Source organism: Heliangelus exortis, chromosome 3, assembly GCF_036169615.1.
Source record: "Heliangelus exortis chromosome 3, bHelExo1.hap1, whole genome shotgun sequence".
Taxonomy (NCBI): Eukaryota; Metazoa; Chordata; class Aves; order Apodiformes; family Trochilidae; genus Heliangelus; species Heliangelus exortis.
The window spans coordinates 23,016,151-23,039,462 of NC_092424.1; the positions used below are offsets into that span (position 1 = coordinate 23,016,151).

General features: G+C 41.6%; 1 long non-coding RNA gene across 2 annotated transcripts in view; it reads right to left on the reverse strand.

Annotated features, from left to right (window-relative positions):
• Nucleotides 1-1,789: 1,789 nt before the first annotated feature.
• LOC139794280 (uncharacterized) overlaps nt 1,790-23,312 on the reverse strand; it is a 33,867-nt gene continuing 12,344 nt past the window's right edge. Inside the window, exons 2-3 of one of the 2 annotated variants that reach the window (XR_011725060.1) lie at nt 8,538-8,633; nt 1,790-2,582 (exon numbers count right to left, since the gene is read on the reverse strand). This is a non-coding gene — a long non-coding RNA (uncharacterized lncRNA). Of the gene's footprint in view, nt 2,586-8,537; nt 8,634-23,312 lie in introns of both variants that reach the window. The other variant, XR_011725059.1, reaches the window with a different exon arrangement.

Consider the following 23,312-nt stretch of genomic DNA (forward strand, 5'->3'; position numbering starts at 1 on the left):
TGTTGTGGTGCCTGGGTGCTACCCAGTTCTCTCCTTGCAACCCTGCCTGTGGGCATCTGAGAACTGCTGCAAGGGCCATACAGGGGGACAGTGTCTCCTATGAGCAACCATGACACTGCCATGACCAGATAGGGTAGAGAAGAGCCAGGGAGACTATCCATGTACCATGGGTAGGGAAACTCCAAAGATACACAGTAACTTAAGCTCTTTCTTCATGGCATTATTAACTTGGAAAAGAAGTGCATCTGGGAGAAGGAGAATCAGTATTTAAGAGGAGATATGAAGCTGTGGTCAATAGAAAATCCATGACACTTTTCACAGGAGCAAAAAAAATGGTGTACTTGAGTAACTAGATGCTGTTTCCAAGGGTTATTTAAAATAAAGAAGAAAACATAATGGTATTTTAATGGATGTAGGTAAACCTGCTGATGTGTGTGTGTGTGTGTTTACTCTCAAGGAATGATGAATAACATTGGTGTGAGAATATTTCTTTTTTTATAGTATTTATGCAAGAGCAATCTTCCAACTTGTTTCTATAGACTCAAAGTCATGTCCATACAATATACATATACAATTTGTATACTGCACTAGGAGGCATTGTCCTAAGAAATGTTTTTAACTGTGCTTGGTGATTGAAAGTAAGATAGAATAGCTTTATGACAAAGAAGCTTATGATGAATGTCCTTTGGAATAGCTTTTATATTACTGTAATTCATGATGCTTATGGTTTACTTTTTATTAATTCAAATGAAGTGCAAATCAAATGACAGCTGACAGTCTATCAACAGGTTAGTTTAAACAGCTGAATAATATTTTACTTTTTATATATTTCAGTTTTTAACAGGATTTTTTATTTTAAACAGTTTTGAGGGGCTTATCCATGTAATATGGTTTGAAGGCTGCAAGATGAGAGCAATATTTAATTCACGCTTGTAAGATATGGGTATTTGGAATCCATTAGAAATTGACTTTTTGTTCTCCCTTTTAATTTGGATTCTTTCATCAGAGATGCCAAGACTAATGCTGTCAGGACAGATGGGGAGAGCTCATAGAGACATTGTACAAAAATTACTGGAGCAATGTGTCATTACTATGTAGTACCTTCAAAATGTCACAATGAAAGTAAAATTCATTGTGGAACAGGGCTGTGCCTGCAGGGACAAGGTCCCAACTCCTCTCCTAGGTGCCCAGCAATGTCACACCAGTTTCATTTGCACCACAGAAAGCATCAATATAAGCATGCTACACACTTGAGCAAAATCACACAGCCACCCACTGAGAGAGAGAGAACCTATTCCCACTTGTCACCTGCTTAATTTTGGGTGTTGTTTACCTACTTCAGTCATTCCGGATTCTTTCAGTTCTTTTCTATTTTATTCAGCAATATAGTTGAGTGCAATAATGCCAATTATCAGCCTTGTATAAGTTACTTACTTTAATAAGTTGCATGCTGTCAGGGGTGGCAGTGTATTTTAAGTAGGTAATATCTACAAAAAGTATAGGGATGTAGTAAAACTTTATAGTGTGCACAAAAATTCCTGATTAATTTTGTAGAAGAAACTAGGCACTGTTTAGAAAGTGTGCAGGTCAACGATTTCAGTGAGACAAGTTAGGCATCACAGCAGAGTCCTGTAATAGGAGAGATTATGCAAAGTTTCTTCAGTTTCAAATTGAAGCATGAAAAGTGACACTATTTTAAAGAAGATATAGTTCTTTCATAAATCAGATGATTATGTTTCTTATTCTAGCTTCCTGTTTTTTTCTCCACATAATTGTTTTGCTGGTGTCTCTCTGAGAAAGGGCTGTTTTGTTAATGTTTGGCTCTCCAGATATTCAGAACTTTGTTAACTGTGAGTAACCCAGTAGAAAATGCATTCCCAGGAACTATTAATATGTATAAAATGAACATCAGGGCCAGCTTAAAAATCACTGAGATTGTTACCCAGAATGCAGAGAGGAGCAGTGCAATGTTTTGCAGCACACATTGTCCCTGACCCTAGAGGTTCCTCCCTGGCTCTTGGGTTGTGCAGGCTCCATGTCCACTAGGCTGTGACCCAGAACCAATGAAACTGATGGCAAAACTAACTAACTACCAAAAGCTGAGTCAGAAAAATGCCTGTCTATTGTTCTGTTGAAGTTTGTGTGAGGAAAGGAAAAAAGTGATACTGCATAGAGTGTTGCTGCTGTTCACAAGGAACTGGATGGAAACTGCAGGTTTGTTTTACACAGTCCAGCAATGCCCGCCTAATGCAAGTACCTGCCAGCTGATAACCATACAGGTTAGAGCTAAGCAGCTTTATATCACATTACTAATCAACTGCCTTGCAACTTCCTCTCCCTAACTGAGTGTTGGTGTGCTTAACACCTTGAAAAGGACTGAGGTACTCAAGAAATTCAGCCTCCCTAGTCACAGCCTCCACATCCAGACCTAAAGCTACCACTGTTGGTTAGGTGTTCTGCAATGTGCAAAGATTGCTTCTCTGCCAAAAAGAACATGGGAAAGGGCAGAAAGCAAAACCAGAAGAAAAAGGAGATCGCCATGGCAGAAATCCAGTCCAAGAACCCTTCTTCTGTTTTTACAGCTGCTGGGGAAAAAAAAAAAAGAATGCCAACGTTGCCATAAAAACTGAAATAGTAAATAAATAGTACAATTATCAGGTCCTTTGAAAACACACTAAACATCTGGAAGAACAAGAGACTTTTCTCCACAAAGGAGCCACTATTTGTCCCTAAGAGATTTCCCATCTAATTTCTTTCTCCTGTAAACACAAAGCCAGAAAAATAGTGCATCAAGATATTTCAACAACTGTGGAATAAATTTAGTTTGAGGTGGTCAGTGGAGTATTATGTGGAGGCACTATGAAGATCACACTCTTAAACAGCAAAGGCTCAATCTTTCATGCTTCTGAAACACGGTTTCTAAAAGCTGTAGTGCTTCTGTTCCTAATGAAAACACACAGCACCACCAAGAGAAATGCCCCAAATCCTCCTGGTGGGATTGGTCACTCAAGGAAAACCAGAAAAAGTATATGTTCCCTGATCGTTTCGAAACTCTGCAATCTTTATTTTAGACACCAGAGAAGTTGTTTAGAGATAAGTAAGCTCTTGGACTCTGCCTGCTGTTGAAAGGCACACACATACCCTTACATATCTCTATCATATTATTTGGTCATGGCAGAAAATGACCTCTCTTTAGACATCTATGCAGCTGTCAAATCAGCCCCTTTATCTGGTTTCATACCATTAGCTGAGAAGACAAGGATCCCCCTATCAATCCAATTTAGTGTTAACTGATTTATCTTTCATCAGAAATTTTTTTATGAACTCAGAGACCCAAAAGCCAGATCTTTGGGGGCTTTCCAAATGAGGTCCAAAAAACCTCACTTGGCAAAACATTTTGTGCAGGGATGTATTCATATGTGCAGAAATGTCCCCATAAGTGAAATGATACCATGAAGTGAAATGGTGGGTGCAAAATGAGTTGCCTGGGCTATCTACATAAGGCAGCACAATTACAGCTGTCTGTTCTGGATTTAAAATCTGCCTTCCAGCCCTAACAGGATTCTTTGGTGAAGGCAATAAAACAAAGCCATTATCGCATTCATATTTATTTATCTGAGCCCCCAAAGTAGTAACAGCCACAGGAAGAAACATCTAGGTAAGAAGTACAATTTTCTTTTACTGGATTTGACTCCTAAATTAATTAAAAATACAACATAGTGCTGCCTTAAACACAGCTGAGGAATTGTTGCAGCTTTGACACTTAGATTCCAGTTGCAGGTTTAAATACCTTCTTCTTCCAGGAGCTGTCCTGGAGAAGTCACTAGCACTATTTGTGCAGTAAGGTGTTACTAATCAGGAGTAAAAGTGCAAGGATCAGGATTTAAGCTAACAGAAGTGATGACGTGTGAAAGGTGTCTGCTTCAGTTTGACATGGTGATACAAGGGATAGACAGGTTTTGGGACAGACCATCTTTATCTGTCTGGCAGTCTAGGGATTTAAGCTGTGTCTATCACTCTGGCATTTCTGTGTGCTCAGACAGAATCTGCAGGAAACACTTCCAATTATTCTCTTAAAGTGAAGTGGTCAGGGCTGGTTATCCCAGGCAGGACCCCCAGAAGAGCTTAGTTTCTTTTCATTTATAAAGGAGGGATTTGGAGGGAGCAGAAGAAAGGGTGCAAGAGAAATTACAATTACAACATTGAAGCTAGGGCAGCCACTTTTCTTGGTGATCCCTAAAACAAGTTGCACTCACTAGCCCATGGGCCCTCAAATGGAGCAACACTGCCTGAGGAGCTTAAAATGGTGTCCTGTGAGGAATACTATTAGAAGAAGTTTTCCTGGGTGCATGGCAACACTTTGCACTGCCTCATGTGTACAAAGAAAGGCTGCACCCCTTTCCTCCCAAGACACCCCCTGCCTCTTGGGTTGTCCGAGGTGCTGGGAACCATGGGGACTTGGGCTGTCACTGCCAAAACCCCAGACCAACCCACAAGGAAAGGATTTCCACATGTGTTTGAAAAAGCAAAAGCATCCCAGGCATGCTGGATCCACCTGGTGGGTCAGCATTCATTCCAACCGTGCTGCTACTGTGAAATACTGATTTTTCACAATAAGAAATTTTACAATGCAAGTTTTACACTGGGTTAAGGTTTGAACCTCTCAACCTTGACAGAGTCTCTGTAACATCAGATTTTTACGTGTACCTGAAGAGTCCTTCAGGAATATTTATGTTCTCTGGTTCTTTAGGTGTATATTTCAGGTATCACGAAAATATTTTTATTGGTATTTGATGGCTGCTTTTTTTGCCAAGTACGCACATCAAATTTATGGAAAGCTATTTCTGAGCAATATAAACGTGGGAAATCCCTTTTGTTGAGACATGGTATTAATCGTGCTAGTGCCTAGATCTCCGTGCCCTTATACCAATAACATATCCTGCTATAGTGTCAGCAGTCACCTCCTAAAACTACCCTAGCTTCTGACAGATTTCATGCCCCAGAGGAGATGGGGTAGGCTGGTTCTTTAACAACCCACTGTCACTCCAGCATTCTCTCTCCCTTCCTTTTCCCCCATGTATTGCCTACACCTTTGCCTGTTTAATGCTAGATATGTGGAAAAAATGATGTGGGAATTGTCTCATCCCGAGCATCAACCCAACTCCCAACCGTAGCACCAGGGAAGCCAATACAGGTCAGAATCAAATCAAGGCATTGCTTAGCATTTTTGCGAGTGTATTTCCAGATTAGGAGCAATGAACACTTTCAGTAATCTTCATTAGTGACAGTCAGGGTTGTCTCCTGCTATCCTCAATCATACCTTACAAAACAGAGGGTGGCACACATCTCCACATGGACATCCCACCTCCTAATGTAGTCATGACAGGGACCCCATGGTAAAACTAGGCTAAGCCCACCTACACTGGTTGTTCATTCTCCTGCCTTACAGCATGGGGATAATTAGTGAGCAGTGAGAGACATGCAGGGAGGATATAGGTAAGTCAGCAGAGTATCTTGGTGCTGGACCTGATCTTTTTCTTGTGGCAAAGACTACCCCAACAAATATCACCTCCATTACTTGGAGGTGTGTTCAATGTCTGCTGCAATGTCTGTACATTGTATTATATCATATTGTATTAGATCATCTCTCCTCTTCAGTGTATCTTTACTTGGTTTTATATTTGCATGCTTATTACCAGCCCACTCTGATTTTCCCATGTATGTTAATCTGCATGAACACCCTGTGCATGAGAGCCTGGGGGATTTTACCATCACCTCCCTGACACTTTGCTTTACCTATCCCTATGCCAGTAGGTCTCCTGGGATACAGCTGAACCTTTCTTAGGCCGTCTCTGGTCCTCTCACTCATCCTTTCTTTGTCTCTTGTTCTATTACAGACCTAGAGTCACAAATTTGTCTACCAAACACTTGGTGGGCTCATCCCAGTCATTCAATGTATTCAGGCAGAGAGATATTCCCCTGCAGAGAATGAGAAGAGTAGGTTAGTTAAGTGCAAATATATCCCTCAGAAATCTCTACTCCTGCTGCTGTACTTGGAATTCTTTACTAGTATTTTCTAAAGATCGTTCAATTAGGTCTTCACTGGCTTGAATTTGGTGCTTGCGAAAAATGTGTCTGAATGAGACCCACCAACACAATTACTTCAGAAGTGACAGGGCTGCCCTATCCTGGGTCTGAGCTAATACAGCACACCATGCATTTGACTTGCACATGTACAGCAAGTCTGAGGCATTCCAGAGCCATGGACACCCTGCCCTGGCACAAGTCACTACTGTATTACTTGCACAATGAGTTTGGTGCCTCCAGACATGTTCTTTCTTGCAGGGTTCCCCGGAGCCAGGTGGTTCAACACACAAAACAGCTAGGCAAGAAATCATAGTTACAAGCATTGTAGTTTTGCCAAAACTTTTAGACCAGAAAGGTCATGTCTGATCACCTATGGAAGAAAAATTGCTCTATTTATTTACTGTATAGATCATATCTCCACTGGTGAAAAGCATCAGAAATTCTCAGGGGTAAAATCTCTTCTGGTTTACACCTTGGAATACCTGAGCCCCAGCAGCACAGTGGGACCAGCACTCATTTCTGCAAAAGATCTGACTGATGAATGGCAGAGCTTTGGAGAGCATCGGTCCTAATACTGAAAGAGTAGCTCTCTCCAGACCAATGCAGTGCTGATCTCCCCCGGAAAGCAGGCCAATTTGTGCCAAAGACTGTGTTGATTTTTTTTTTTTTTTTGATTTTTTTTGATTTTTTTTTTTTTTTTTTTTTTTTTGCCTGTGTTGAGGCCATCCACCCACTATGCACAGGCCCCTGAGTAGAAGCTGTAATAGAAAGCTTTTAACCTCAGCTAGTGGCAACCAGAAAGTGTCAAACTCCTTTTCTTATTACCAGTCTTCACAGGACTGAACAGGCGATTATTTCCTTGAGACAACTTCTGTGTACTAAATTACATGGACTTATCTCCAAAGAGCAATGACAACTCAGTAAGATGCATGTAAGCTGGGTTACCTCTGTCCCCGACCCACAAACTGCTCTCACTAACCTTACAGTGGTGCTGACAGACTCCAGAAACATCCGTGTTCAGTGTTTTCTTAATAGAAGTGAGGTCTGGGTCATATCAGGGGGGAAGGTGAATTAAAAATGACAAGGGGAGCCATCCGGAGGGATCTCATCCCTCTCTACATACAGTACCCAGAGGTGGTACTGAACCATGCCCAGCACGCAGCCCCTCACTAACACGAGTAATCCCTTTTAAAGGTGGAACTAGGGGTGCCTGACACCTTTTTTTACTTCTTGCCTCTCTAATATTCCTCCTCACATTCCTTCACTGCTGAAGGAATGGCATGATTTTCATAATGTTTTCTTTTTCCCAACTCCTTCTTACAGTTTCCGTTTCATTTTAATGCAAGGGCACCAATCCTAGTTTATGTCATAATAGATGGACAACAATAGTGCAGTTTAACTAAAATAGCATACTAAACAGTGCTACATGTTGATGGAGTCATGATAGATAAAATTTGGAGTGTTTTGGTGGTTTATATCTTCAAAGAAGAGCTGGCAAGTGTACAAAGTGACAAATGTATTTAAGAATCTATGCCATTCAAATGATACTACCACATGTCTGTTTGGGATTTTTCCCATCTAAATGTGGGAATATGGGCACAGATCCACTTGCATACTGTGTTCTTCTAACATAAAGTGTCGGCATCTTAGAGGGTGTGTCAGTGGCACCCGATGTCACCAGACGCACATTGCGAAGGAGACAGCCGAAATAAGTGTATGTTAAGTGTGCCAGGCAGCCTTTATTTATTTATTTTATGTAAAAACGAGGCAGTCATGTTCAAAACTTCCTCACTGGAAATTCAGATCAGTAGGAGAAAAAGAAAAATGTATCATTTGCATTTCAAGGCATTGCAAGTCCCTATCCTAGCTGAAGTTACTGACAATTACGATACGAAGAGACCAGATCCTGATGTGAGAGACAATGATGTAAAAAACACATTAATTTGCATCATTTTGACTGAATTATTCTACACTTACACCAGTTTCACTAAGACAGAGTCTGGCTCAGGGTCTTTACATAATCTAGATATTTTGTACTTTTTTCTCCTTTTGTTTGTCACAATAAGCCACCTCCTCTGTTGATTATTTTTTATTTGTGGAATGTATTCATATTCTCAGAGTCCATCTGCTAAAAGTATCCTATTTAAAAGAAGATGGCATCATTAGCTACCCTCTCTTGCTATAAAGAAAGGAGCAGTTCCCATATTTTTACCCAGTTCAGTGGCTCAGTGGATGCACTAATCTTGCTGAACACTTCAGTTTAGATGGTATATCAATGAGGCATTCAAACAGAGCAGTTTATACACAAAAATTCTGTCTGCTTTGTAAAAGATTATCCTTTTATAAACACTCTGCGGAAAACATAAAAGCAAATAGGGGACAGCACATAGGACAGGAAAGATGTTAGCAGGGAGATTAATACTGAATGGGTCGAAATGAATGGTGCTTACCAAAACGAGGTCCAGATACTTTGGCTGCAGTGAAACATAAATAATGGGAATGACACATCGTTTATTCGGGATAATGAGTTGATCCGAAGTAGGGGCCTAGAACAAGAGATTAAAGATTAAATATCCATCTCCTGATGAATATCAGTAGCAAACTTTAACCTTTTCCTTCCAAAAGCACAATTTCTTTGAACAACCATGTCAGCACAATACGGTGAAGAAATGAGCTAAAGCAAACTTAATTCACATTCTTATCTTATCCTGTAAGAAAACACTGCTTCATCTTTTAAGACAAAGAATTGTATTTTTATTTCCAGGCTTGTAACTCTTTCAGAAGAATTATATGAGAACACAAAGGTTTTACTTGATGTTTTCTATTAGAAAAATTGGCTTTAGCATTTATTACTTACATTTTACTTCTCTGCAATAATTGAGGAAAGAACATACCCATCCTGAACATTCACTTGGGTGGAGAGATAATGACAAAAAGCAGCCTGCTGGAAAAGCACAGCATACCACATGCCGAATTAGAGTCTTGAATGCAAGGAGGACTTGGAAGATGCCACAAGCTTTGGATCAGGAAGGGCTGGAAGTGTAGCAAAGGGGGGAAAGGCACAGACAACTGGGGACAGCAGGCTGACTGTACTGCAGTGCTGGCAACCTGTTCAAGCTGGTCAATTAGTGGTCCTTCTAGCTCAAGATGCTGTACTGCAACCGAGGCAGAAGACATAGGACAAGTGGGAATCTGGATAGCTGTGGCTTGCCCAGAACTTGGAACAGAGCAGCTGCTGAATGCACACAGCCAGCCAAGCCCCGCATTGTGGTTTTGCTGCTGATGGCTGCCTCCTGAAAGAGGGATAAAACTGGGGATGGGGGGAGGAGGAAGGGTGAGACTTTCAAATGACATTTAGAAAACAGCCAGGCTAGGAGACACGGGTAAGTTCGGCATGCTTTCACCTGCTCTGTGGAAAGGGGTTCGCAAGAGAAAGGAGTTTGTAGTTTCACTCTGCTCTCTGGGGAATGTGCTGTCCCAGTGCCAAACCAGCATGCATGTACAGTTGGCAGTTTCTCTGCAGAAGAAGCCTAGGACTAGGAGCTGTGGAAAAGTATCAATTTTTACTTGGTAAATATTTGCTTGCAAAACCAGATATTCCCATAGGCTTTTGTGAGGCTCTGTGAATTTGTTAAAAGGAAGGATTTTTGATGTGCACTGGGGGTGTGTGCACGCATGGATGCACAGTTCTAGCAAGGACATGGTCCTGGGGGGTGAGTACAAAGAAATGACATCCTGAAGGACACTGAATACCTTTCAGAAGGCAGGTCTCACATTTTCCAAAATTCACATGTTGGCAACAGAACAAAAACGTTACCATTTCACACTGACCCTTTTCACCATGAAAACCCTCAGGATTTGCTATGTTTCCCTCTCCTCTTGGGTCAGAGATCCAAGTTCTCTCAGGCACCTTTCCTCTGCCCTTATCCTAAAAAATGATGAAGACCTCCATTTACCACAGGCAATATGAAGAGAATACAATCCCAAGTTTCAGGAAGGCCGAATAAATGCAGGTCAATGAGGAAGACTTGGGATACTGGACAATTAGAGGAGGCAGAGCTGACGTATAAATATTAAGAGCAACAAAAAAAGACTTGGTTATCATCATGGTCATCCAGGACCAGGGTCTGCAGCACTGGGATAGCCTAGGTAGTCCCACACTGGAGAGTGGGTCAGGTTTTCTGCCTCTGCTTCCCCTCACCACTGTGAGGGGAAGGGGAGGTCCATCTCAGTGCCACAGCATCAGCCTCTGCTCCAGGGTACCAAAGCTCTGTTTTCCAGTGACACAGAGCTCCACGCTTGGATAAGCTTCTCTGCCCATTTTCAGCACCCTGTACTGATTTCCAGCCAGCCAGGCTTTTATCCTTGAGATACAAGCAGCGACTTTCCTTCTATTCAGAAAGGAGCAGCCATTTTTGTGCATTATCACAGCACTGATAATACAAATTACAAACAGCAGCGCTGTGAAGGGATGCCAGAGCCTGGCTGCTGACTGATGCCTGACCTCAGGAAAGCCCATGTAACCATGCCACACCACAGAGTCCTTGCCTGGGCAACAGGGACCACCCTGTCCGAGGGAACACGGCATGGCAGGAGTCACTGCTGCTATGTGTGCTCCTTGTCTCAGGGGGCCCAGGAGCTTCTCACACAGAACCCCACACAAAGTCTGCGGGGGGATATTTGAGGGATCCTACAATGGAAGCTGTTGTAGATAGACACACAACAACCCAAGCACGTCACACGAGAGAGGACCTGCTTGTGGCACAAAATGGTCCCATCAAGGCTCCTGGAGGCCCATGTAATCTTCCCTGTAGAAGCAAATGGTGGCACCGGGCCTCCCTGTATCACCTCACCTCACTGCATCACCTCACCTCACCTCACTGCTGAGGAAGAGGAGGAACAACTCCTGGATGGATGACCACAGCATATAGCAGCGGGCTCTTGTACTTTGAAAGTGTTTGCTGTGTGATTTAAATTTAGGGCTTAAGAATGGGAAAATGGTGATTTGAGTAGAATGAGATGGTGAAAAGATTGTTCTGGGAGTATTTGACCAAATCAGTGAGCAGAAATGAGCTTTCTGAAGTTGCTTCCAGTATGTAACCATGAGCTAAAATAAAAGCAATTTTTATTCATGGACAAATACCTGCCTAACATATGAGTATGTATAGGAATTAGGAGTTTGGGATGTAAAATTAGGTGGGTGTTTCCCTATGTAAAACATCACCACTGGGAAAGAAAGCAGTCCCTCGCAAAACTGCTCTGGGAGGTACCAAAACCCAGGTGTTCACAGCTTGACTTGCACAAGAGAACTACATTTTAAAACATCTGCAAATAAACTTGTGTAAACAGACATGAGCTTTCCTAGCAAACAGCCACAGTGCCCACATCCATGGTGCAGTCTGTCAGTCTCACACTCTCCTCTCCATGGAAGCGGCTGACAGGTCAAGGCAACTTAAACCACCCAAACTCTCCCCTGCAGCCATCATCATGTTCCCTAAGTCCAGCACTCCTTGCCCTGGGTTTGCTCCATATTCCATGATGAGGGAATAGGGCACCATTTGTCTTGTCATAAAATTGAGATGAATACCAACAAAAAATGCCTGTCTCTCTTCATGGGCCCTGAAGGGAGGTAAAGTCTATTAGCTTCTTTGCTTAGTTGGATGTCACCTGTGCAGTATTTTATTAGTAGCATTTCATTATTGAACGATATTGTGCAGGTATTAATTTGAACCCGTGTTTTTACAGGTGTGACTGAATTGCCAGACCCTCATGTATCCTGGTTCAAATCATGACATTTTTTTGTAGCGCAAGCCTTTGAAGAAACAAGAGTGTTTTTTCATTGCCAATGTGAGTCTACAGGACGTATGTTACCCATTTAGCAGCTAAAGGGGTTTGAATTTGGCAAAACTATCAAACATGCAGTTTTCTTCCATCATGGACTGGGAGGCTTAGCATCTGTCAGAGACCTATGGATACTGAATGTGAATAGAAGTGTCACCAGGAGTGATGGGGACATTTAGACTTTCACCCAGTCACAAACAGATTTGAGAACTGAATTTAGGTCCATCAGCCAGCGGTAGTGGACAGAAGAACACCAGCAAACCTTCCCTAGGCCATTCTAGGAGGGAAATGGGCTGTCTGCACTTGGCCCTGTTCAGGGAGCGGGACCAGAGAGCACCTTGTGGCAACCTGATACTGGGGCGGCTAGCAAGATCCTGCGGTGTGGTGGAGGATTTGGTAGCCAGCAGCAAAGCATGTGGGGCTTTAAAGGCAGGCTGCCCCTCTTTCTGACCCTCAGGGGCCAAGCAAAGCCCTTCACATCAAAGGAGCCTCCAAGAGGCCCTGCTGATGGGCATGAGGGGGCCACTAGAGCAGCGTAAAGCTACTTGAGCGGGGTTAGCCGTGTGCTCCCATATGGTCTTGGATTGTACCTTTCCACAAACCAGCTGTACCTCTCAAATAAATATGTACTGGGCAAAGCTCAGAAATGCATCTTTCTGGAGATTATTTCCATCTGCACATCACAAAGGATATATTGATTTAGCTGCACTCCTGAGATCAGAGTGGAACACTGTATAGCTGGGAAACAGACACATATGCTGCTTATCAAAGCTATACATACGGCACAAAAGATACCAGTGTAGAGAGCAAGCAGCTATATTTTCAGCAGCAAACAATATGTTCTATAATTCCCTAAAATAAAGGAAAAGGAAGTGGTGAATGCTACTGTTCCTGGGCTGTGCAAGTGGTGTGTCAGGAGCACACCCATCCTGGCTGAACTCACAAATGAGGAATCCAAGTAGTTGACAATTCCTGTGGCTGTCAGGGATCACCCATCCAAAGCCTTTTTATTGGATTTATTTGTTTGTCTTCCTTGGAGATGCAGAGGAATTGGATAATTGACGCAACAGGAAAGGATATCCCAGGAGATGGACTAAAGTGAGAAGTTGTGTCTCTTTCAGGCATAAGAACAAAGTGGAGCATGTCACCACAGCAAGCCCATATTCTCTCTGCAAGGCTCTGTCACCCATCCACAAGGAGCATGAGTTTCCTATTCCCTGCAATTCATTACATCTGGGTTTGTAGAGGGTGACATAATTAAGGTCAAAAACTACTAAGCAAGACAGTCAATTACCTAAACCATGCAGTGCCACTGCATGCTGGCAATGTACAATGCTGCAGAGCTCTTGCATTGAAGCCAACACACAGCGTGTGTTACTGCTGTTGTAGCTGTTGCATGCTCACAGCAGGTATATTTCCCTAGGAAAAAATCATCAGAGGGCTGTAGCCCCTCTCCTCTGGGGACAGGCGAAGAGATTTGGGGTTGTTCAGCCTGGGGAAGAGAAGGCTCCAGGAGACATAGCACACTTTGAGTTCTTAAAGGAGTTCTTATAAGAAAGATGGGGAGAGAACTTTTAGCAGGGCCTGTTGCAAAGGGACAAGGGATGTCTACCCAAGAGGGTAGGTTCAGGCTAGATTTCAAGGGAGAAATTTTTTACAGTGAGAGTGGTGAAAAATTGGCACAGGTTGTCCATAGTGGCTGTATATGTCCCATCCCTGGAAACATTGAAGGTCAGGTTGAATGAGGTTTTGGGCAACTTGATGTAGTTGAAGATGTCCCTGCTCATTGCAGGCGAGTTGGACTAGATAATCTTTGAAGGCCCTTTCCAACACAAACTGTTCTCTGATTCTATGACAAAGAAACCTCATCTTAGTGGGATTTGGACAAAAAGGTCAATCCTCACACTGTCAAGAAGATGAAGGCCAAAATGAAGGCTCTGACAAAAAAAGGTGGTGCAGTGCCCACAGCATCAAGATAGAATTGCCGTCAAGTCACTCATATCTCCTCAACTGGTTTAATGCCCAGTGTAACTCAGAGAATTGTAAAAAAGAAATCTTTGATGACTGCTGAAGACAGTGCCCTTCACATAAACGATTGATCACCTGGCAATGCTCATGTGAAGAAACAGTGATTCCAAAACACACAGCCATCTTTTACAATCAAACTGAGACCACTTGCAAGTCCAGGACAACCAAAATGGGTCACACTGCATTGTCTACTCACAGGGATGGGCTGACTGTGGGTATCTGACCTCAAGACTTCCGTCTAACCCAGGTACAGATTGAACTAACCTGGGAGGAAGGGGTAAATGAATCCCAAACCTAGTGATGTTTCCACAGCACAGGGCTTGCTTGCTTTGTAGCAACATGTGCCCCCAGCCAGAGACCTCCTCCTGAGCAAGCACTGCAGAATCAGGCACAAAAAATGGTGTAACTGCTTTTCCCTGGAAAATTCCACCCAACATCTGCAGAGCAGCTGGATTTCCCAAGGCTATTATCTCATTTCTCTGATCAGAATGGATTTGCTCTCAAAACAGTTTCAGATATGTATATATCACTCATTTCTTGATTCACCACGGTTTACCTGAATGAAATAATAATTAGCTACATGGTCCTCCCCTCCTCCCACCCCTAAATGCTAATTAACTGAGAAAAGTGGCACATGGATGGTTACTGTGGTCCAAAACATGAATTGGTTCTAAAAATCCAAACCAAGTCACTGAGGAGTTCAGAACTCTACTGGGGAAGAAGTTCTACTTCAGCCTCCTGGGTGAGGGGCATGGGTACTTTTACTCATCTTGGGCAGCTCCTTAATTCAAGTAAGGTCCCACAGGAGAAAGTATGACTGTGGTGTCCAGCATGAAGTAAAGGCACCAAACAGGCTCTGGCACCTTACATTTGTAGATTTTGATCTTGGTTCCGGAGCCCCTTACAACAGCTTTGCCATCTCTGAAACTCAAAGGCTATAAACATCTTTACCACAAAACTCTTATGCCTCCTACTGAAAAGCACATACATGCTGACAAGTCTTCAGCAACGTGGTGTTTTATACAAAGATTTGAAAGAATAATGAACAGATTTAAGGAGTGTATAAGAGGCAATTAAGAGGCAATTTTATGAGGTATCCCTCCTTACATGCGTAACAGTCACAGCTAGGTTTAGAATGAAACACCACAACCTTTTCCTCTTATTTTCTTAATTCATTCCTGTTTATAACCATTACACCTAGCAAACAAACTGTCCTGTTAAATTCTGCATTCTCTAATGCCGGCATCCTTTCTTCTTTCTGCCTATAGCAAAAATGCTTTGAAGTCCTGTGCTGTTATTTACAAGTATTCTGATATTTCCCCAGCAAGGATGTAATAGGAGCCAAAACAAGCCTCCAGGTGCCAATATTGCACCTGACAAATTAGGCACACGACTGGAAAAGGGTGGCTCCATCCTTCTGCCTAATGTTCATTTCCTCTCATTTCCACATTAACAGGAAGTAGTTGGAATGGAAAAAAGGCTTTCCTTAAAGACCCAAGCTATCAAAAGACGTGGAGCTGTTTCTCCTTGCAAACAAAAAACTTGGAAGCAGCCTACGTCCTATGATTTGGAGCTCATTTACAGTGACTTATTTAACCCCTACTGACGGCACGATGAACAGGATGTTATGATTTACTTAGCACTTAAAGCGGGTGTGAGAACAAGGTGGATGGTGCCCTTAGATGTAGTCTTTTCATAATTTATTGCTCTAAGTGCTTAATTTTTCCTCAGGGAAGCCTTTGATAGCTGGCTGCTACAGTGTAGTTAAATGTGTGCATTAAGCTGTAAAGCAAAAATATTAATAATAATACAAAAAATAATAACTGTAACAGAAGTTATCATTTCACCTAATAATAACTTTCACATATTGTTCAGTTGGAACTCTGAAATTATATCCCACACCAGCTGAATTGACTTGAGGACATTTAATGGAGCGACATAAAGAGTGTTGAATTTACCTTGTGGAGATGTTAGCTGCACAATGTAGCCACAAACACAAAGTAAACTCACTCACCAAGTGGCACGTGGCTCCTAGAAGGCCACTGGAGAACTGCAACAAAGCCAACTACAAAAAAAAAAAAAAAAAAGATTACTAACATCTCCTACACTTGCTACCATAGGGGACTCTGCCCAAGAACAAACTGGCAAAAATGTTATGTCTGACTGGCTTTAAAGTTGAACTGCTGCTTAATAATGTTGTAGCATGCCTCAGGGGGTTTATCTTAAAACCCCTTCTTTTGAATGGTCTGTAATCTTTATCTGGAATACAGGACCATCCTTTAGAAACCGCTTCTGTGTCAAAGTTACTCAGTGAAATAATGCATAGATCTTTTACCCTCTGGAGATCACTGTTCAGCTCTGCTTCATGTCATTACATTGAAGGCCCTTGGTGACTTTAGCAAGCAAGATCTGTAGGAACACCTGCACCTGTGGATAAAGGACTCTAACCTTGAATGATAAATACACATTTCTGGTGTGGTTTTTTTTTTTCCTCTTGAACATGCATGTGTGAGCATAAGTTGCATTATAACACAGACAGGCAGGTAATACATTTCACTTTTAGAAGATGAAGCAATGATTTTAGCAAATTACATTCATCTTTTTAATCTTATATTTCCATGCACACTGAGTTAAATGTTGTAAAACTATCAATTCTGTCAAAACCTAACAGAAAGAAAACAAGAAACCCTGCAATCTTAATGTCCAAACTGACTGGTGATTATCAGGAATTAAATGTGCAGGAATTCCAAATCTTTTCTGATCGGAGATGTCTAGATGACTTTTGTTTTTCCATAATTGTATGAGGTTCCTACATAGTATTTAAGAATCAATTATATTGCAATTGATGTAATTAACTCTAATAATCCAGTAAAAGTCAGTAGGAGGGCTATTCAAGTCAATAGAAAAGAGGGACTACATTATGAAGGTGTTATTAACCTATACAGACTTTTACTAGACATTTCCTTTTCTTACATAATAAATATACAGTGATGTGGAAGGCTGTCATTATAATCTAATGGGAACAATGGCTCATCACTTCCTTTCCTGTACAAGCCTTAACTAAATCTACATACGGTGTATAAGTAAAATGAAGTTAAATGAATCTCGCAAATTATCTATTAATCATCCATCAATCATCTGTTGCTCCATGATTAAAATCCATGCTGCATTCAGAGCTGGGAAAGGTATTTGGGGAGTGGCAGAAGCTGCATGTACATCTTCCAATTAATTTATTCACTCACTTCCATTTTATGTTGCCAGTCCTGAAGTCAGAGGAATTCTCCTGAGGAAGGTTCCAGCCCTTCCCAGGATAAAGCAAACTTCTCATTTACATATTAACAGGCATTTCATATGAGAACCTTGTTCCTGCTTCTGGATTCAGTCAGACAACTCTTTGGGGGGAAAGAAAGCAACACTAGGAAGTCAGGGAAACTGAGGCAGTGCTCAGCCACATGCCCTGCAGAGTGACAAAGAGAATTTCTTGTCCAAGATCCTAATCGCCTGTTTTATGCTCTAACCATTTCCACTGCCTGATGAGGCAAAAGGGAGTTCTGCTTGAAGAGAGCTATTAAAATCTGGCTTTTTAGGAAGCTCTGTCTTCACCTTCATCAAGCTAACCATAAGCCTTATTAGATATAGAAGACTGCGTTGGTGTCATTAGCAGAAGTGCTTGTCTTGGCAGTAGACAAAGATCAGTTGTCTGTGCTCCTGTTATTCAATGTATTAGTTACCTTCCATGTGGCTGACTGATCCTGCTGTCTTGCACCTTGGCAGCCTCAGTTCAGGCAGGTCCCCATGGTCTCACTCATCTCTCCCTCAAACACTCCAATGGACCTTTGTGGGCAGTTCCAGAACATACCCATGTACATGGTGAGTCGGTGATATACTGTCACTACTTCCCTCCATTAAGTTGAGGTGATCGAAATAGGTCCAGAATGCAAGGATGGACAGGGTAAATAAATAAAATAATAAACAAAACAAACCAACCAACCAAGGAAACAAAAAAAGCCCCAACTCAACCCAAACAAAATAAAATATAATAATATAAATGTAATATCATTTATTCTGGAGTAATTTAAAATAAAAATAAATATTGAATGACATAGAACTACAGTGTGGTGCCATTGAATTTATGCGAAGGATGATGCCGAGGCTGAGGATGACTGTTTGTCTCTTGTTAAAACACTTAAAAGATTTTGGAAGGGGGGAGTAATTACTGAAAACTCTTCCTATAGAAACCCTCTCTGTCTTTGTTCATATGTTCACACCGCTTCAGGTAAGACATAGTATGTGCACTCAATTGAAGAAAGAGGGAGATGTGATGCTGTAATAAATAGAGCATAGAGGAGTTCAGTAATCCTTTGTAACTACACTGTTGATTTTTTTATTTAAACCACAGCAGTAGGGCAAGTGCTCTTCCAATATCAATTGTTGCACCAGAGCTGACCTATGTTGCACAGAATGAATAAGCTTTGACTATAGGAATACAGATAGGCAACCCTGCTGATTCCTGCTGAATAAACCTATTGTAAAGCTGGGGAGCAACATCCTTCCAAGGCTCTTGGACTTGTGGCTTCATCCAGTCTGGGACTCCTGTGAGCTTATTTTTCTTTATAACAACATCACACTTTCATATACTGCTAAACACAGAAGATATTTCTGCTGTTTGCATTGCAAGCTTCACTTGCCATGTATGTGATTTGGTGGTGTTTGACAAAGCCTTTGCTTTAATTCAGGAACCATCTCTGTGATAACAAGCACATAGATAGAAAAATCAGTGCTCCATGAGGCATTGAGCCTCTTTTTTTCTTGTTGTGGGCCAAAGCAAAATGCTCATAGGTGTCACACTGCCCCACATACCAGTAATTATTTCACCACAGCAGGTACACCTCATCACAAAAGCTGTATTTTGAAAATGAGAATTTTTTTCCTTTGGGAGAATCACAATGCCTAACTTCTGGGCACAGGAAGCTAGGTACAGTGGGGTGTAAAAAGAGCTCAATGTCTCTGGCTGCAAATGCCTCCCAGGGTGGGAGCTTTGCTGTCCTACACTGTGTCAGCACTACCTGAGAGGCTCAGGGGTGTTTTTCAGGTGCCTAGAACTTCAAGCCCATACAAACAAGCTGTGCCAAAAATGATAGACTGAGAGCTGTTAAAGTACAGCAATTCAGCAGTCAAAACTTCCTTTATTTAAATCCCCAAACACCACTTAGTTATACAATAATCTCAGCTCTTTCATACTCCATGAGCTTGCCTTAAATTGTCTGGAGCAGCTCCTCAGCTGACACCGTCCCAGCCTGCAGAAGGCAGTGGAAGTGGGATGGTTCCCACCAGCTGCCACTCTGCCCCATCTGCAGTTGCATTTTACACACAGAAGATGACAATAACATACAAAAAAACCCCAAAACAAAATAAAACAACACAACAAAAAAACCCAACACAAAACAAAACAACCCCATCCCCCTCTCAGTTTGAATAATCATCTGCAAGAAAAGTTTCCAGAGTTTGGGCTTCCATGGGGAATCAATATGGCCTTATCTTTATTTTTTTACTTAGAAAAAAAAATACTTGGGATGACAGTATTAGGTAGCACTGTGCAAAACAACTAAATATAGCCATAGATCATGGTGGGTGTGAATGGAAAACAAAGGAGTCAGGAGCCGAGCTCCTGCTGCTGTTACGTCACTCTAACACCCATAATTATGTTACTATGTACACTGCCCACTTCAACTATATCTGGACACCACTTACCATGATAAAAATCTGATTAATAACATGACATATAATCTTAGTTTCTTTGATGAACATTAACTTCTATCTTCTCTATTCTTTTTCAAACAGACAGGATATTTGTTTTGCCTCCCTTCTACAGAGAGTTTGGAAGAGTGAACATATTGAAAAAAAATTTAACATAGTTAATTAAAATCTCATTGCTGGATTAATTTTATCTCACTGTAAAAACATGTTAAGCCACTTTTAAAGCATTGTTCTGCATAAATTCTCCTCACAAACACCAATAAACTACTCTGTACTATAACCACCACATAGAAATTCATCTGGACTCAGGGCAGGCTTACCTGTACAACCACTATACCTTTTTATCCTGAGCACCACAGCTTTCAAACTTAAAATGTGTTCATATGAGGTACTTAGGACTAGGCTGGCAGGTGTTTCAGGCAAGAAGGGACCCCAGGGACTTTGTGCTTTAGTAGATAGGAAAGGATGTGGGTGCCAGCAGTGGGGTGGCCATGGCTGCCCCCCAGCACTGAACAATATCAAATGGCACCTCAAGTGTTTTTTGAATTTAGACCCATCCCACTCTCTTTCATTGTTTGTGCCCAAAAAGCAGAACTGAACATTTCTGCAGAGGCTCTATAAAGACCTTGAAACCCCTTTTTTTTTTCTTCTTCTTTTATTTTTTTTTTTTTTTAGTATCTAGACAGTGACAAGGGAAAAAAGAGAACTCGAAAAAAAAATCATGAAAAACAATGCCATCCAAGATGAAAGAAGTGTTCTTTATTTCCTTTAGCTAAATGAATATTCAAAACCCATATATCTTCTATGTCTTCAGCCCCTGAGTTTATCCTAGCTGGTTTGTTTCAAAATGCACCAGGAAAAACTCTCAAGATATTGCTAAGATAACGGTTAAATGTCTGACTTTCATCTACAATAGAGGAAATCTGTATTGCCAACAGCTTGCTCTCAGAATTCCACCTTAAAACAGTTTTAGTACCACCAGACCAGAAGGGTTTGATGCCAAAGAGCTGTTCTGTCCTATTGAAAGCAGAGAATGGCTTCCTCTGCAATATGTACAAAGAGCAAGGAAATTTACTCAATTAATGTGAAACACAAAATGGCATCTGCCATCTGGAGATGCACACAAAAGCCATGGGCAGTCAAACACTTCTTAAGACTTTGGCATGTAAAATTAACATATTTTAGGACTTAAAGGGACATGTGAACTTCTCATATGCAAGGATTTCATTTTTCTCACGGCAAAATAAAATACACAATAGAGTATTTCCAGTGTAATGTCCCAGAAACGGCAGCGCTAACCAGCTAAAAAAATTTGCTTGTGACATCAAGAGTACTATTTACACATTGTTGGATGGGAACTGAGCAGCTGTTTATTTAAATATGCATTTTTAAACAATGTACAGAAACACACTTCCATGAAACTTCACAACTCCACTACAGTGTGGAGCTTTTCTGAGACTGACATAAAAGTCTTGACGTTTCTTCTTGTGTGTGATGCTGTGTAACCACTCTGGATGTATTTTTCATTGCTAAAAGAATGATGCTGACTAGCCAAGTTTAGTGCAGATTCAAAGTGGGTAGAAAGGACTCTTTACTCCAAGCATTTTTAAGTATTCTTTTCTTGCATAAAATTAAGAAAGTTCAGCTCCAGTGTCTGTTCCCTTTTGTGCTTTAAAAAAAAACCCATACTGCTTTAAAAAAAAGCATGACATATGGTATCTAAGTGGTCATGACCATAAATTATTCAACCTCTGCTCATTCCACAAACGTAAATCTAACAAAATGCAAAACTTGAGACCTCGCCGACAGACTCATGGCCACAGATCCTCAGCAGTGTCCTCAGCACACATTTGGCCACACAGATCTCAACCAAAATTTTCATCCAGACACCCACTGTGTACCAATTTACCCGCTTTTTACTTTCTCTGCATTGCCCATGATTACATTCCTCAGGATCACCTGAGCTGAGCCCCCCCGTGTTTTACAGGGCAGCCCTTTCACCCTGACTGTTTGGTGACAGCACAGCAGTGGTTCTACAAACCCTGCCTCATGCACTCTGCAGGAGAAAGAGTGACAAAAGCAGATGAGAGGAGAGAAACCAAACCTGTTGCCATTTAAGACAGTGTGTGGTTCACTGGTGATCTGCTCAGGAGAACCAAGATGCATGGACAAAACTGCCACATTTTTATTGCAGACACAGCTATAACTAAGGGACCCTACAAATTTGCAGCAATTTTCCTGTCTTTTAGCAGATGTGGGTTTTTTTGGGGTTTTTTTTTTGGTTTTTTTTTAACATTGAAACGAATATTTCAGAGTACACAAGAAAGTTGGTTCATGGAGGAAATTCAGAGCCAAGGACACCAATCCTGCAAGTATTTACTGATGTGAATTCTGATAACGTAGCCAGTACAATATAAAGAGAGTATACATATTGCACTTATTCAAATGTGTAGGAAAAAGGCAGCAACAAGCTTAGCAGAGTTGGAACATTAATGAAACAGTGTCAGATGAATAAACTTCTTAAACAGTGAGCTTGTCACTCACTTAGCAAGTTTCCTGTTTTATTATATATACAAAGATTTAGTTTTTAAGGATTAGTTCTACTGATTAATTTTTTAGTTAAAGCACTCTGATAAAGAACAATATGAAACAGAAGACTCAAAAGTCGTCATTCCAGCGTCAACATTCACATGGCTCATATATTTTGTACTATGTTTTATAGGAAAAAAAACTGTACATCAATCTGTACACTCAGCCAGAAAAAGAGGGCTGAAAATGCATTAAAGTATCATTAAAAAATTTATTTACCAGTGTTTTGATTTGTGTTTGCATTTGGAAGTGTGTGTGAGAGCAGAAACAGAGACAGGGATGCGGAGAGGGAAGAAAATGACTCATGCCTGACAATGTTACCATGTAAATGGTCATAGCTGTGGGCTTCCCTGGGGTAATTTTTAATACCACAGCAAAAATCTAGCTAGCCTGCAATTACTGTGCCAGCAAGTCCCTTCAGCATGAGCATAATGTCTGGCTACAGCTGGTGGGAGTGCTCTGGCTGTGTCCCTGCACTGGGATCATCCTGGGCTCTAGGGACTGGGTGGCCGGCATGGGGCAAAGCTGCCAAGACAGCCCCACACCTCCAGGCAGGCAGAGCTCTCCCAAAAAATTGATGCCTGCAGAATTATGCAAAAGAGAAAATGTACAGACCGGAGCCAGTGTACAGAGGTATCAGTGCAAAATGTTTTAAAATGACTGAAAAAAAAATACCTTTCAAATGCTGTCTAGGATGCTTTCATGCTCTCTCTTAGCACATGCATGTCCATTTTCTGCATGATCCCTAGCTGTCCCCTCCTATGGCAGAATCCCATCTTGCAAACGAAGCCATCACCCCCACTGATGTGAAGGACTCTGTGTTAAAAATAAAAATACAGTCCTCAGCAAAAAAGAGAAGGGTTCCTGGGTGAGGAGCGTGAACCCATGCCCGTGACAGACTTGAAGCGCAACATGCTGCTGGGACTGGACAGTTGAGGGATGAGCTGAGGTTTCCAGGCATGTCATGAGAATGACATCCCACAGCTCCAGGGGCCAGGGCCACTGAACCT